This window comes from Macaca mulatta, chromosome 2 (genome assembly GCF_049350105.2).
Source record: "Macaca mulatta isolate MMU2019108-1 chromosome 2, T2T-MMU8v2.0, whole genome shotgun sequence".
In the NCBI taxonomy this organism is placed as follows: Eukaryota; Metazoa; Chordata; class Mammalia; order Primates; family Cercopithecidae; genus Macaca; species Macaca mulatta.
In genome coordinates this window covers 175,837,459-175,851,719 of record NC_133407.1, presented here as the reverse complement: position 1 = coordinate 175,851,719, position 14,261 = coordinate 175,837,459, and the positions used below count along the sequence as shown (strand labels likewise).

General features: G+C 41.4%; 1 long non-coding RNA gene across 2 annotated transcripts in view; it reads right to left on the bottom strand.

Annotated features, from left to right (window-relative positions):
* LOC144339422 (uncharacterized) overlaps positions 1-13,764 on the bottom strand; it is a 34,700-nt gene extending 20,936 nt beyond the window's left edge. For both annotated transcript variants that reach the window (XR_013414412.1, XR_013414413.1), the window contains exons 1-3: positions 12,700-13,764; positions 6,563-6,654; positions 2,229-2,466 (exon numbers count right to left, since the gene is read on the bottom strand). This is a non-coding gene — a long non-coding RNA (uncharacterized LOC144339422). The remainder of the gene's footprint in view (positions 1-2,228; positions 2,467-6,562; positions 6,655-12,699) is intronic.
* Positions 13,765-14,261: the final 497 nt, after the last annotated feature.

Here is a 14,261-nt window from a genome sequence, read left to right as displayed (position 1 = left end):
TGTGGGGAAGGAAAGACAGTATATATGAAAATACTGTCATAGGGCCTGTAGCATAAATGCCCATTAAATGGTAATTATTGATTGTATTATTTTAATTCCAACTCTAAGCATTTTTTAAGTACATTCAAAAGATATGATGAGTATAACTATTCAAGATAAACTTTGATGCTGTAGAGATAAGCTGTTTCAGGAGATTTGATGGTATGGAAAACTCAAAATAGGTAAAAATTTGCACCCATTAACTCATAACTTATATGTAGCACTATGTAAGATTTTTCTATAAAATTAGCCTGTCTATTGAATTATACGAGATACTCTAGCACACCTCCTTTCCATTGCTGAGAATAAGGGGTGTGGGTGTGTGTGTGTGTGAGAGAGAGAGAGAGAGACAGGGAACATGGGGACCATACCAAAGAGTAAAATTCGCTTGGGAAAAAAAGTGACAGGATATACATAAGTGTAGTTTTATGGTCCTATGTGTATTACACAATTGCACCCATCCTTTTGAATAGAACATAAAACCTATTGCAAGGAAAAACAAAGTGGTTCTAATCAACAGCTAAAATTAATAATACTGACTCCATTTCATACATATTTTAAAAGGATTTATACTAAAGATAAAATTATGGATCATAGTTTATAACCTTTTTACCTTTTTGAAATTATAGGAATTTTCAAATACAGTATATGCAAAAGTAGAGAGGTATTTTGAACTCCATATGCACATAATCTAGCTTCAACAAATAACATTTTCCCACCTTCCTTTATCTGTGTCTGTTTTTTCCTCCACCTCTGTTTTTTCCCTTTTACCTACCCCAGAAGATAGGCATATCCCAGAAATATTTCATCCGAGAAAATTATCAGAGAAGCCTTTAAAAGTGAATTTTTTGGTACGCACAGATTTTAATTTTTTAAATATTTTCTCCTCATGATTCCAAAAATGTTGTCTAAAGCATAAAGGAACCCATGAACCCAGATTACAGAAGTGCTGAAGTGAAAGTCATCTGGAATTAGAAAACACTGTTCAGATTTGCTCTCTCTGTATTTACCCTTTTTTTGATCCACGGTGTCCCGAGAGACTTTCACCTTACTTCATCAAAGAGAGCCCTTCTCTATGGTGACTTTTTTTTAGGGGTTGTGTGGAGAGGGTTGTTTATGATTCTTTTTTCCCCAGATGACCTAATGACTCGAAAGGCCCAAAGGCTAAAACTTAGATTTGTGTCAACTGTATGTCCTTACACTTTTCCTTCCCACACTATTCCCACTGCATTTTTTTTCTCCCGTAGACTTGCAAGAGAAAAATCTGTTGGAGGGGTAGAGAGAATATTTTAGATGAGCCCAGGAAGGCAAGTTGCCAAAGGTTTTAAAAATCTGAAATGCTAGGTCAGTTGGCCCAAAATTAAAGCATGAAATGAAATCTCTTTCTGGAAGAGATAAAATGATAGTTTGGCTCACCCCACTTGGAGATTCCTTACCCTTTGGAATTTTACAAAAGGTCATTTTGTTGCAGGGTTGTATGTAGGAGAGTCAGAAGAGAAGAATGTGAGGATTGAAAGTCTCTTAAGGATGGTAGAGGATGAAAGGGGAAAAGGGGAAGTTTATATAAAATAGGTTGTGGATATCTTATGTTTAGAAGTTAGAATGGTTTTAAAGCCAGCATGAAAATATGTCCAAGAAATACGGTCAAGTACAATGATTTTTTCCTGATCTTTTCTACTGTTGGGCATCATTATCTATGGTGCTTATAAAAGGCCAATTAAACTTCAGATAAAATTTATATCCTCCAGAAATCAACATATGAGGCCCTGAAAAAATATGTACAAGCAATATAAATATAATAGATACAAAAACAGGTAATGATTTGCCATATACTTTGAAGCATTTATTCAAATATATTTAATAGAAAAGCTAAATTTGTAGAATAAAAAAGTTTCTCCCAGGTCAAGATAGATAATCCTTGAGATAAATACTGGAAAAATTTAGACATTGTTTTATAAAATTTAATATTTTCAATTTTCCCATACCATATATCTTGGCTTGGGTATTTGGTAGCGTGTTAAAAATAAATTTAAAAGCAATATTCTGCACATGAATCCTTGAATACCTTAAACCTTTTAATACATAGGATATGAAGTATTTAACACGTAAATGCTAGCCTCACCTGCATTAAAACCTGTATTGTATGTCAATCAAAATCAAAACTGTATTGTTAGAATAAAATTGCTTACAAACAGTTCTTCATTCCATTACTCTGTTTCAAAGCCCGTGAAAAGTTATTTCATCTCCCATGCTTTGACTTCAGAAGAGTTTTCTGTTACCCACAGCTCATATCGTGCACCCATAACAATAATCCATTCAGCAAATCTGCATTGGATGTCTATTCTGTGCAAGTACCAAGAAGACAGTCTAGCAGGGGTTAGAGACAGTCTGTTGAAATGCAGTACAGATGAAGTTGGGGATCGAAGTCTGTCAGGGGAAAATGACATAAGAGCTCATGAGAAACTCGATAATCTGCATTTTGAAGACATTAAGAAAAAAAATGGACATGTTACTGTTCTTTAAAATTTTATTTTTAAAGCTTTTTCTCACAGAAAAGATCTTAGCGCAAGGAAAAAAGGAACTGCTGAGACAAGGCCACAGAGCTCCAAGACTGACAAATATGTGATCAGAGTCTTTGGGGGAGATCCATCATGCTATGTACATTTCCTTTCTGAGTGGCTTAGGATAGGGAGCATCTCACCCTGGCTGGTTCCAGGACTGATGTCACTGTGGGACTGGATAGTGCACCAGCTACAGCCTTGACATAGCCTAAGAATATTTGGAAACTAAGGTCAGGAAGTACAGCTCAAACATTTGGCCCAGGAAGGAGGTGGTTCTGTCGCCAGATAGTGTGATTCCCCAACTCTTCCTTCTCCCTTTGCCATACCCTTCTTTCCTCACCTTAGTTCTAGCTCTCACATACTGCTGAAATCTAATTTTTTTCAATCGTTGATTTTTTTTCTACAGTGATGGCACCCCGCGCCCACCAGAGCTATTTTAGATTTCCCTTTCTTTTTTACTTTTTTCTTCACTGAGAATAGCGGTAAGGTTTTTATGGCTGAGGGAATGACTCAAGAAATCCTTTGCTCTAGGAGGATTCCTGGAACAAAAAGGAGCTGCTATAAAGGGTTCTCATTTTTGATGTGTGCTGCCCCCACTTCGTTTTGGATCTAAATTGGGCACGTGAGCCCTTGCTAATCCTTATCCTTAAAAAAGGACTTTACTACAGAGGGCACCCATTCTTACAGGACTCTCCGGGATTACTTTTCCTTTGGAAGTACGGAGAGTTTCGTTTCTACTTTTTCAACATTCACCTTCGTGTGACCAAATCAAAATCCCCTTTTCTGGGATTGGTAGTTAAAGGAATTCTTTCTTCTAACTCTGAAAACATCTTTTAAAAAAAGCAAAACCATCTCTCTTAGGTATGCAAGCTGCACTGTAATTTATGTATGTATGCAGCAAAGTTTTAGAAATTTAGAGTTTAATTTAAAGTTCATCAGGCACCTGTCTGCGGCCCCTGAAGATTCAATCAATAAAATCTGTGTTACCAAAGGTTTAATTTGAACTTCCGCTCCCCACTTCTCAAAGATCTGACTTTAAGCGAGTTGGTGACATATGGAGCAACATTTCCTAAGCACCTAATGTGTACAGAGGACTGGCTGAGCAACAGGCAGGCTGCTTGTCTTCAGACACCTCCACATGCCCACCTGATACGGCACCTAAAATTCTAACCACAGTGCATAGGGGTTGACCCTAATAAGTATGCTACATTCCTCCTTGGGACACTGAAATTGGAATCAGACCAAGATATTTTCTTTTACATATGGACATTTATCCATGTGAATTACTTTTTTTGGCTTCCTCTTTCACTCCCCTGCCCACACATCCAATATTCCGTATGCTTTTATTTTTATTTTTTTTTATTTTCTTTTTTTTTTTTTTTTTTTTTTGAGACAGAGTCTTGCTCTGTCGCCAGGCTGGAGTGCAGTGGCATGATTTCGGTTCACTGCAACCTCCACCTCCTGAGTTCACGAGATTCTCCAGCCTCAGCCTCCCCAGTAGCTGGGACTACAGGCGCGCGCCACCACACCCAGCTAGTTTTTGTATTTTTAGTAGAAACGGGATTTCACCATGTTGGCCAGGATAGTTTCCATCTCTTGACCTCGTGATCCGCCCCGCCTCAGCCTCCCAAAAGTGCTGGGATTACAGGCGTGAGCCACTGCGCCCAGCCCATATGTCTCCTTTCAAAACAAACGGTTTTCTGGTCCGGGTGTGCACTTTTCCTTTTCCGAGTTGCCTTTGTGTGACATTCTAGCCTGCCACCGCCACCGCCTGCTCCTCAGCCAAAGTTCTATTTTAGATAGAATCTGTCTCAGCTTTTGAGCCTACTTCAGAGAGCAGCAACATCAGTAATTAGTGGTGGCAAGATGAAGCAAGTCATAAATTAACTGATGAATAATATTTTTCGGGGAATAGCAGGGCTTCACCCACATTCAAAGGGAAGGCAGAACCAACCAAGTGGCAAAATTCCACAGCAGACGGGACGCTGAGAGATACTCCAGTCACTCAGCAGAGAGCAGTTTTTCCCCCACAGTCCACCTTGCCCCGCTGAGGAGCACTAGCCAGTGTCATAATTCTCCAGGTTTTGGAACAGAGCCAGAGTTTCCAAGATTCAACTGCTGCAGATGAACAGCGCCACTCACACTTCCCAGTGCCTCATTTTTTGTCCTAGTCAATTTTATTTTGAGTTTAAAACTTTTTCACTTGAATGTTAACCTCATATTAGCTTTTCTTAATTGTACCTTCTAAACTTACAATGTACATACACACTTCTGGGTTTGAGCATCAGACACAAAGGCGATCCATTGTCATGTAAACAATGACCTTGTGTTTCCAGCACACAAAGGCTAAGAAACGGGCACTTGTCCCACCCCTTTGCCTCTGCTTTTTTTTTTTAAATACAGCTTTTTGTTGTTGTTGTTTAGCACTTGTGTTGCACTAATTACTCCAGATGTTTACGCAGAATTATACGTGCTTCAGAGTCACTCAACAGACTGATCTACCTTTTCCATTTTTGAGAAAATCTGGGTTTTAGGCTGGGTGTGGTGGCTCAAAACTATAATTCCAGTGCTTTGGGAGGCTGAGGCTAGAACATCACTGGAGGCTAGGGATCCAAGACCATCCTGGACAATAAAGCGACACGTCATCTCTACAAAAATTTTTTAAAATTAGCCAGGTGTGGTTGTATGTGCCTGTAGTTCTGGCTACTTGGGAAGTTGAGGCAGGAGGATTGCTTAAGCCCTGGAGTTTGAGGCTGCAGTGAGCCACGATCCTGCCACTGCACTCCAGCCTGGGTGACAAAGCAAGATCCTATCTCTAAAAAAGAAAAAAACCCTCAAAATAAAGGATATGGGTTTATCCCCTCCGTTGCTCATAAGCTGCTGGTTTTACTGAGCAATTGCTTCTATAAGGTTGGATAAACCTAACTGTTCACTTCTACAGAACCTCCTTTTCTTTATCCATGCCAGATATGTGTAACTCAGTTTGTAAATCATTTGAAGACAGTGTCTCCTCTCAACCTCCTTGCACTTCTTATACCAGAGCTGGAGAACTGTTTCTTAGGTATCATCAGAGGCTGAATGTCTGGCTTCTTCCCAGATCAATAGGTGCACTGTGGCCCTGCAACAAGGCCTCCAGGAAACCAGAGAGAAAGGAACTGCTAGGCAGCTTCACTTCATTTGTACATTCCACTTGGCTATGATTATCAGCCAGAGAATATTCTCCTGAGATGGCTGAGACCAGATCTATTTCAAATGACTTCGAAAGGACAATGCTCTCATCGCATACTTGAGAAAAATTGCCAGCTGCACAGAGGAAGGGAAGCGACATTCTGAAATGTGATAGTGAAGCATAACAGTAAAATGGAAAGCAATTTAAATGTATTACTGGACAAAAACCATTAGCCCAATGAACATAAATAACCTGACTGAAGAAGGTCACTGTTCCCAGATAACTTCTTGAGTTTGGAGGAAATTTCTCTCTTACTAGAAAACCATTGAGTGTCATTAGAGTGGTTTGCAACTGAAACATGTTATCAAGGAGTCAGATTTTTCCACTTGTGTAAACAACTCTATCGGAATTACTGTGTGACATTTTTGCAGGCAGGGAAGCCAATAACGACTGGTATCACCAGAACCAGGCAATTTTGCTTTGAAAGAAGGGCTGTCAATTCCTGATTGTTCCTCTCAGATTATCCTTAGCAGATGCTGCCAAATACTTATTGACATCACCCACACCATTAACCACTCCGTGAAAGTCTTTGTATTGTTAACTCTGTTTTTATTTAATTCAGCAAAAACTAGAAGACAAATCTCTAGACTCTGGAAAGATGCAAAACTCAGAGACCCCAATGCTGCTTTAGGTTGGTGGAACCAAGTAGGTGGAGGTTGTGCATGGAAGATATCATTAGGATTATCCATAGTGCATCGTCATCATAATTTCTTGCTACATTAGTAATACTCACACTGAAGAAGCTTATTCAGCGTCTCAATGGTCCATTAATTTCAGGGGTTGTTATCCTCCTGCTGAGACTCTGAAGGTGGTGATCAGCAGCCCCTAGTAAATGTGTTCACAACAGGGCCAAAATACAGTATGTCAGTTTGAGAGGTAAAGCCAGCTGGACTTCCTGGGTCGAGTGGGGACTTGGAGAACTTTTCTGTCTTACAAGGGGATTGTAAAATGCACCAATCAGCGTTCTGTAGCTAGCAAGAGGCTTATAAAATGCACCAGTTGGCACTCTGTAAAAACACCAATCAGTGCACTGTAGCTAGCAAGAGGTTTGTAAAATGCACCAATCAGTGCTCTGTAAAATGGACCAATCAGCACTCTGTAAAATGGACCAATCACCACTCTGTGAAATAGAACAATCAGTGCTCTGTAAAATGGACCAATCAGCAGGATTCTAAAAGTAACCAATCACGGGGAGGATTGAGAAAAGGGCATTCTGATAGGACAGAAACAGGACACCAGGGGGGACAAATAAGGAAATAAAAGCTGGCCACCCCAGCCAGCAGCAGCAACTGGCTGGGTTCCCCTCCACCCTGTGGAAGCTTTGTTCTTTCACCCTTCACAGTAAATCTTGCTGCTGCTCACTCTTTGGGTCTGTGCCATCTTTAAGAGCTGTGACACTCCACCAGGTGTGGTGTCTCACGCCTGTACTCCTAGCACTTTGGGAGGCAGAGGTGGGTGGATCACGAGGTCAGGAGATCAAGACCATCCGGCTAACATGGTGAAACCCCATCTCTACTGGAAATACAAAAAATTAGCTGGGTGTGGTGGTGGGCACCTGTAGTCCCAGCTATTCCAAAGGCTGAGGCAAGAGAATGGCATGAACCTGGGAGGCGGAACTTGCAGTGAGCCGAGATCACGCCACTGCACTCCAGCCAGGGTGACAGAGGAGACTCAGCTCAAAAAAAAAAAAAAAAAAAGCTGTAACGCTCACCACAAAGGTCCGCGACTCAGCTCTTGAAGTCAGCAAGACCACGAACCCACTGGAAGGAACCAACTCCGGAGGCAAGTTCATAGAGTTTCATTTTTTTTTTTGCTTTGGTATTGTTTGTTTTGTTTCTGCCAAAGGAGGAGAAGGAGTTTCCAGGACAATCACTTGGACTCCGAAAATTTTTTTTTTTTTTTTTTTTTTTTTTTTTTTTTTTTTTTTTTTTTTGAGATGGAGTCTCGCTCTGTCGCCCAGGCTGGCGTTCAGTGGCCGGATCTCAGCTCACTGCAAGCTCCGCCTCCCGGGTTCACGCCATTCTCCGGCCTCAGCCTCCCGAGTAGCTGGGACTACAGGCGCCCGCCACCTCGCCCGGCTAGTTTTTTGTATTTCTTAATAGAGACGGGGTTTCACCGTGTTAGCCAGGATGGTTTCGATCTCCTGACCTCGTGATCCGCCCGTCTCGGCCTCCCAAAGTGCTGGGATTACAGGCTTGAGCCACCGCGCCCGGCCCGAAAAAAATTTTTAAATTTCTTGGCTCAAGGTATCTGCCCCCAGTGGGGGCTGGAGGACAATCACTCCAGGATGGCGGCTAAACACTAGATGGAGAGCATCAGCCTCATGTAAGTGATAGGGGTGGGAGGACTGGGCACTCTGAAAATCAGGATCTTCCTTAATACAAACCCTCAGCCGAGCACAAGCAACAAACATACATTCCCCAGGAGTCAGTCAGGCTGGGAGGAGGGGAACTGGTTTGTACAGCTCTGCAGCAACTCGGTAGTGCAGTGCCAACATATCTCTAATGTGGCCATAATAACATCTAGCTCCACGGGTCATTTGGGGATGCTATATTACATTTGAACAAATTGTGTGAACTCTAAAATGCTATATACCAATATAATGGTTAAAAAATTAAAAAGCTTTAAGAGAATGAAAAGAGAAGCCATAGACTGGGAAAAAAATATATGTGCAAAACATGTATCTGATATAGCACTTGTACCCCAAATATACAAAGAAGTCTTAAAACTCAACAATTAGGAAACAATCCAATTAAAAAGTGGGCAAAAGATCTGCATAGACATCTCAGGAATGAGAATCTATAGATAGTAAGTAAGTATATGAAAAGATACTCCACATGATATGTCATTAGGGACTTGTAAGTTACCACAACAATGAGATACCACTATGTCCCTATTAGAATGGCTCAAATCCCATACACTGATGATATCAAATGCTGGAGAGGATGTAGAACAACTGGAACTCTCATTCATTGCTAGTGGGAATGCAAAACACTACGGCCACTTTGGAACAATTTGGTTGTCTCTTACAAAGCTAAACATAGTCCTACCATACAATCCAGCAAATGTCCCTAGATATTTAGCCAAGTGAACAGAGACATATGTCCACACACAAAAAATCTGTGCATGAATGCTTACGGCAGCTTTTTTCATAATTGACAAAACTGTAAGCAACCAAGATATTCTTCAAGAGGTGAATGAAGAAACAGTGATACATCCAGACAATTGAATGTTATGTGAGCTATCAAGACACAAAAAGACATGGAGGAATTTAAATGCATATTGCTAGATGAAAGAAGTCAATCTGAAAAGGCTGCATACTACATGCTTCAAACTACTGTATATGATATTCTGGGAAAAGCAAAACTATATAGACAGTAAAAGAATTGGTATTTGCCAGCGATTCAGGTTCAGGGAGGAGTAAATAGGTGAAGGACAGTGGATTTTTAGAGCAGAAAAACTATTCTGTGTGATACTATGATGGTGGATACATAACATTATATATTTGTCAGGAAAAAAAAAAAAAAACCATACAGGCCAGCTGTGGTGGTTCACACCTGTAATCCCAGCACTTTGGGAGGCCAAGGAGGACAGATCGCTCGAGGCCAGGAGTTCAAGACCAGCCTGGCCAACATGGTGAAAACCCTTCTCTACTAAAAGTACAAAAAAATTAGCCGGGCATGGTGGTGCATGCCTGCAATCCCAGCTACTCGGGAGGCTGAGGCACAAATCGCTTAAACCCAGGAGGCAGAGGTTGCCGTGAGCCAAGATCGTGCCACTGTGCTCTGGCCTGGCAATAGAGCGACTGTGTCTCAAAACAAAAACAAAAACAGAAAAAAAGCACACACAATGTGTGACACAAAAAGTGAACTCTCATGTAAACTATAGACTTTACTGAATAATAAGGTATCAATATTAGGTCACCAATTGTAAGACAAATGTTCCACACTAATGCAAGATGTTAATGATAGGGAAAGCTGGTGGGGGAGGTGGGAGGGAGTTGGAAAAAAGGAGGGGTATGTGGGTATTCTCTGTCCTCTCTCCTCAATTTTTCTGTAAATCTAAAAGTACTCTAAAAAATAAAGTCTATTAAGTCAACAAAAAAATTAGAAAGCCTCCTCCAAGTGTCTGCTCGAATATCACCAAAGAGGAACAGCTGCGCTGCTAAAAAGCCATGCTAATTTTCTCAATGCCCTCTTTTGTTTAATAAAGTAGGTAAACTAAGTTTAAAAAAATGGCATTTTCCTCCTTTGGGCCTCAACAAGGCTTTATTCTCTACTTCGAAAGGAAAAAACAAATCACTGGTAAACTTGTTCTTTTCATGAAATGGTTCATATACCAAGAAAAAAAAAAAAAAGGTAAACATGGTATCTAAATGAAAATGAAAGGAAATTAATGTCTCTGGAGGACAGTCATCACATTTTATACAGGTGCTTTAGCTTTGTTTGAGACATGAAATAATATATTCGTAAGTATACTCAGCAGAAAGTCCTGATGCAGTTCAAAAAGGAGGCAGTTGTGACTTGTGTTTGACTAAACCACTTCAGTGTTTCAGGTTTAGAAAAAAATGACTTACGAACTTTGCCACTATTAGGACACCCATTTCATAGCGGGTTTGCTTGTACTACGTTGATTAGGGACTGAAAACATAATCTGGGCAGGATGGATCTATTTTGAGAGGTGGTGTATTTTCATTCTCACACAGATTCATTTATCCATTCACTCAGCAAGCATCTACTGAGCCCACTGAAAACTGGGGGAGAGGTCATGTTCATGCGGGAGACAGCGGGGAAAGATCTTATTTCCGCCCTCAACAAAATCACAATCTGTTGAGAGGACAAGAAATGTGATCATTGCAATATAAAATAATAATGCTTTCAGTGGTTTAGGAATGCCGTGAAGGGAGTTGTTCCTTTGCCTGAAGGAGCCAGGAGGCTTCTCAAAGGATATAACTAATTAGCCTGGAATCAGGACGAGCCATCTGAAATCTATTTCTGACCCACAGAATCAGGTTTATCACAGGCCAACCCATCTTTCACTGTTGGCAGTAGAGTAACTCGTTTATCTTCTACAGGAAGCAGAAAGACCGTGGCATAAAGAGAGAAAAAGCATGGATGTGTTAAAAGAAAGAAAACAAAACAAAACAAAAAAACCACACAATTTGTAAATTTAGAAAAAGAGGGGAGACTTAGGGTTACAGCCTGCATGGTGACCATCCCATCCCACAGGCTGGAAAGCGAGACTCCAGCCGAGACCAGAGACAGGCACTTCAAAAAAGGAGGGGTTGGAGTAAGAGCTTTAGGCTGAACAGGTTGGTTAAGCATGCCTATTCAACAGGTTACAGGAGGAGTTATGAATATTCATGAAGATGCTCCTGACACATGGGTATTGAACAAACATGCGTGTTACATCCATGTTCACTTTGGGGTGGAGACTTCACATTTAAATGTTAGGCTCTAGATGTCAGAAGGTCTTCTCAGGATGTGAAGGCACGCAAGTGCACAGTCTCCGTAAAGTGGCCAAAACCAGTTACTGAAAAATTACTCAAATCAGTCTCTTGTCCAATCAAAGCTGTTAGTTATGGCTGGTGGAACAGGGGGCTAGTTACTCAGCATCTGATGGTGAGCTGCAAATTGTGTTAATATTGCTTATCTCGAGGCCAGTGCTTGTTCAGCTGCCAGAGAAAAAGAAAACCCTTGTGGCAGTGAAGAGCATAGTTTATTCCTTAAGCGTAGGGGGAGCGTGACTTAACCCTTGCCCGGCATAGCCTTGGGTCCTGTTTATAATTTAGTATCTTATTGCCATAGTCTGTTCTTTACGTCTTATGATCTCTATTTTCACATGAATGCTGGTCAGTTGTTGTGTCTAAACCATAAATGCAAGGGGAATATAATGAGGTGTGTCTGACCTCCTGTGCCGTCTTGGCAGGGAACTCGGTCTTAATGTTTTTCTGGGCTCCCCTTGGCCACAAGGGAGCCCCCTCAGCTGGTGGAGGGACTTAGGATTTTATGTTTAGTTTACAGATGGATTTCCAAGTGAGCACAAAAGTTTCAAAATTTGATCCTTTAATCATATTTTCCCTACAATGTTTTAGGTTCTTTACAATGTTTCAGCTGGCAGTGCTGAAACCAAATCATTTTTATTTAATTAGATTTTGGTAATAAAATTGTTTATGATCTTCAGTAATACTAAATTAGAAACCATAATCACTCTTTGAATTTTTATCAAAAAGGTACTGATTATTTTGTTTTAAATATTCCCATCCTGGGCTCCTACACTGGTTGTCAATGGCCATCTGCCCTTGAGCACATCTACACTGTTTTAATAATAGAGGGCAGATGCTCTTGTTTTGAAAGTTCAAGACCTGTCCTTCTGTACTGCAAACTGGCCCTCACTTGAAGCACTAGATTACCAAGACAAATTCTCAGTATATTCTTAAAGCATCAGCAAGGCTGGGGCACCAAAAGAAACATTTTGGAAATAAGTTGACATGTGCCTGATTTGAATGCGTCATCTATTTCCTGCTGGGACTTGACTAATGCAATATTGACAGGGTCCAGTACACACTACTCCAAAATCTGGCATCTTGGCATAGTAGGGGAGGAAAAATATCTTTCTCACTAGGTTCATGGCTCAGGCCCCTATAAGAGAAGAGATTAACAAGAGAAAAGCATACAAACTTATTTATTAAATAGTATACATTTTGTTTGACATGGGAACCTTTATAAGAAAATGAAGACACAGATAAATGGTGTACTAGTCCATTCTCACACTGCTATAAAGAACTGCCCAAGACTGGGTAATTTATAAAGGAAAGAGGTTTAATTGACTCACAGTTCAGCATGGCTGGGGAGGGCTCAGGAAACTTACAATCATGGTGGAAGGCACCTCTTCACAGGGCAGCAGGAGAGAGAAGAAGCGAGCAAGAGAGGAAATACCAAACACTTATAAAACGATCAGATCTTGTGAGAACTCTCTCACAATCATAAAAACATCATGATCCAATGATTGGATCATGCCCCCGTGATCCAATCACCTCCCACCAGGTCTCTCCCTCAACACCTGGGGATTACAATTCAAGATGAGATTTGGGTGAGGACACAAAGCCTAACCATATCAAATGGCTAAACCTGTATGTTTTATGCTAGATTTTATGAAGAGTAGAGTCATGGAGAAATATGATAGGGCAAAAAGGATATGATTAAATGGTAATAAACTGCAGTAGGTGGCAGGGTGGGGAGGCACTTACCAAGGCCTGTTTGTCCAGATTCTTCTCTGTGACCCTTGATCTCCAGAGATAAGGATGTTTCTCTCCTCTAGGAGGGGAGAGACCCTTTCTCATGAGAGTCTATGACCTGCTTCAGGGAAAGGCCAGGAAATCCTTCCTAGGTTTTATGATCTGCTTCTGGGGAGAATGGCAGGGCAAGATAAGAGTGGCCTTCCTGCTTCTGCAGTTTTCTCACATTCCTTCAGCTTAAAATATTCGCTATGCAAGGTGCCATATTTTTGGGTAGTGTGTCCTGAACCCTGTCAGTATTGTATTAGTTAAGTCCCAGCAGGAAATAGATGGTACAATTGAATTGGGCAAATTTGCATTTCATAAAGGAACTATTTACCAAGGAATAGTAGGGAAACCACAAAAGATAGTGCAGGGTCCTAGGATTGATGACAGTGGCCCTGGGACCTTCTCTCCCTAGGCCTGAAGGATCAAGGTCCTGGGAGGGTGGTCATAACCTCGAGACACAGTGCTGGGTGGGCAGGGCAACAGAGAGCCACTGCCAGCCCATGGTGACATTGATGTCACTCTCCTCTCTACCACTCTGTGCCTGCTCCCTCCCCCAGGGGCCAAACTCAACTGGAAGCTAGAGAGCAATGGAACTAGCTGAGTCTGTTCATTCAGCCGACAAGACACAGAGGAGGGTGGAGAAAGGTGAAGACTGGAACAGGATGGCAAACAGAAGATATCCAGCATGGAATGTATTCACTGGTGGCACCAAAATAGCCTTGACTTATTTCGTGTCTTAGTATATTATTTTGAAATACGTGGTTGGAGAGAAGCCAGTTTTTTCAGGCCTCTAAAAGTCTTCATCGGTCCTCCTCATTTGGTATGTCTGACCTGAAGAATAAGGATGGTATAATTTGGTACTCATCAGTCAACTCCAGCCCAGAATATCAAAGGCTCCCAAGGAGGGACCATATGTTCTGCTCAGTCTCAGTACACTGGCTGTGACCTTGAGAGGGGCTCTGCTGTCATCCTGAAGGGCAGGGCAGAGCTGTAACCTGCTGACTAGGCCACACATAGGCTCTGCCACCAGACAGACCCCCACACCCCCACAACCTCTGTGTCTTTCCAGTGACAACAGCATACTTGAAGCCTGTCAGGGTTAGAGAGACATACTTCAAGAGGCAAGCTGTCCCACTGGAGAGAGAAA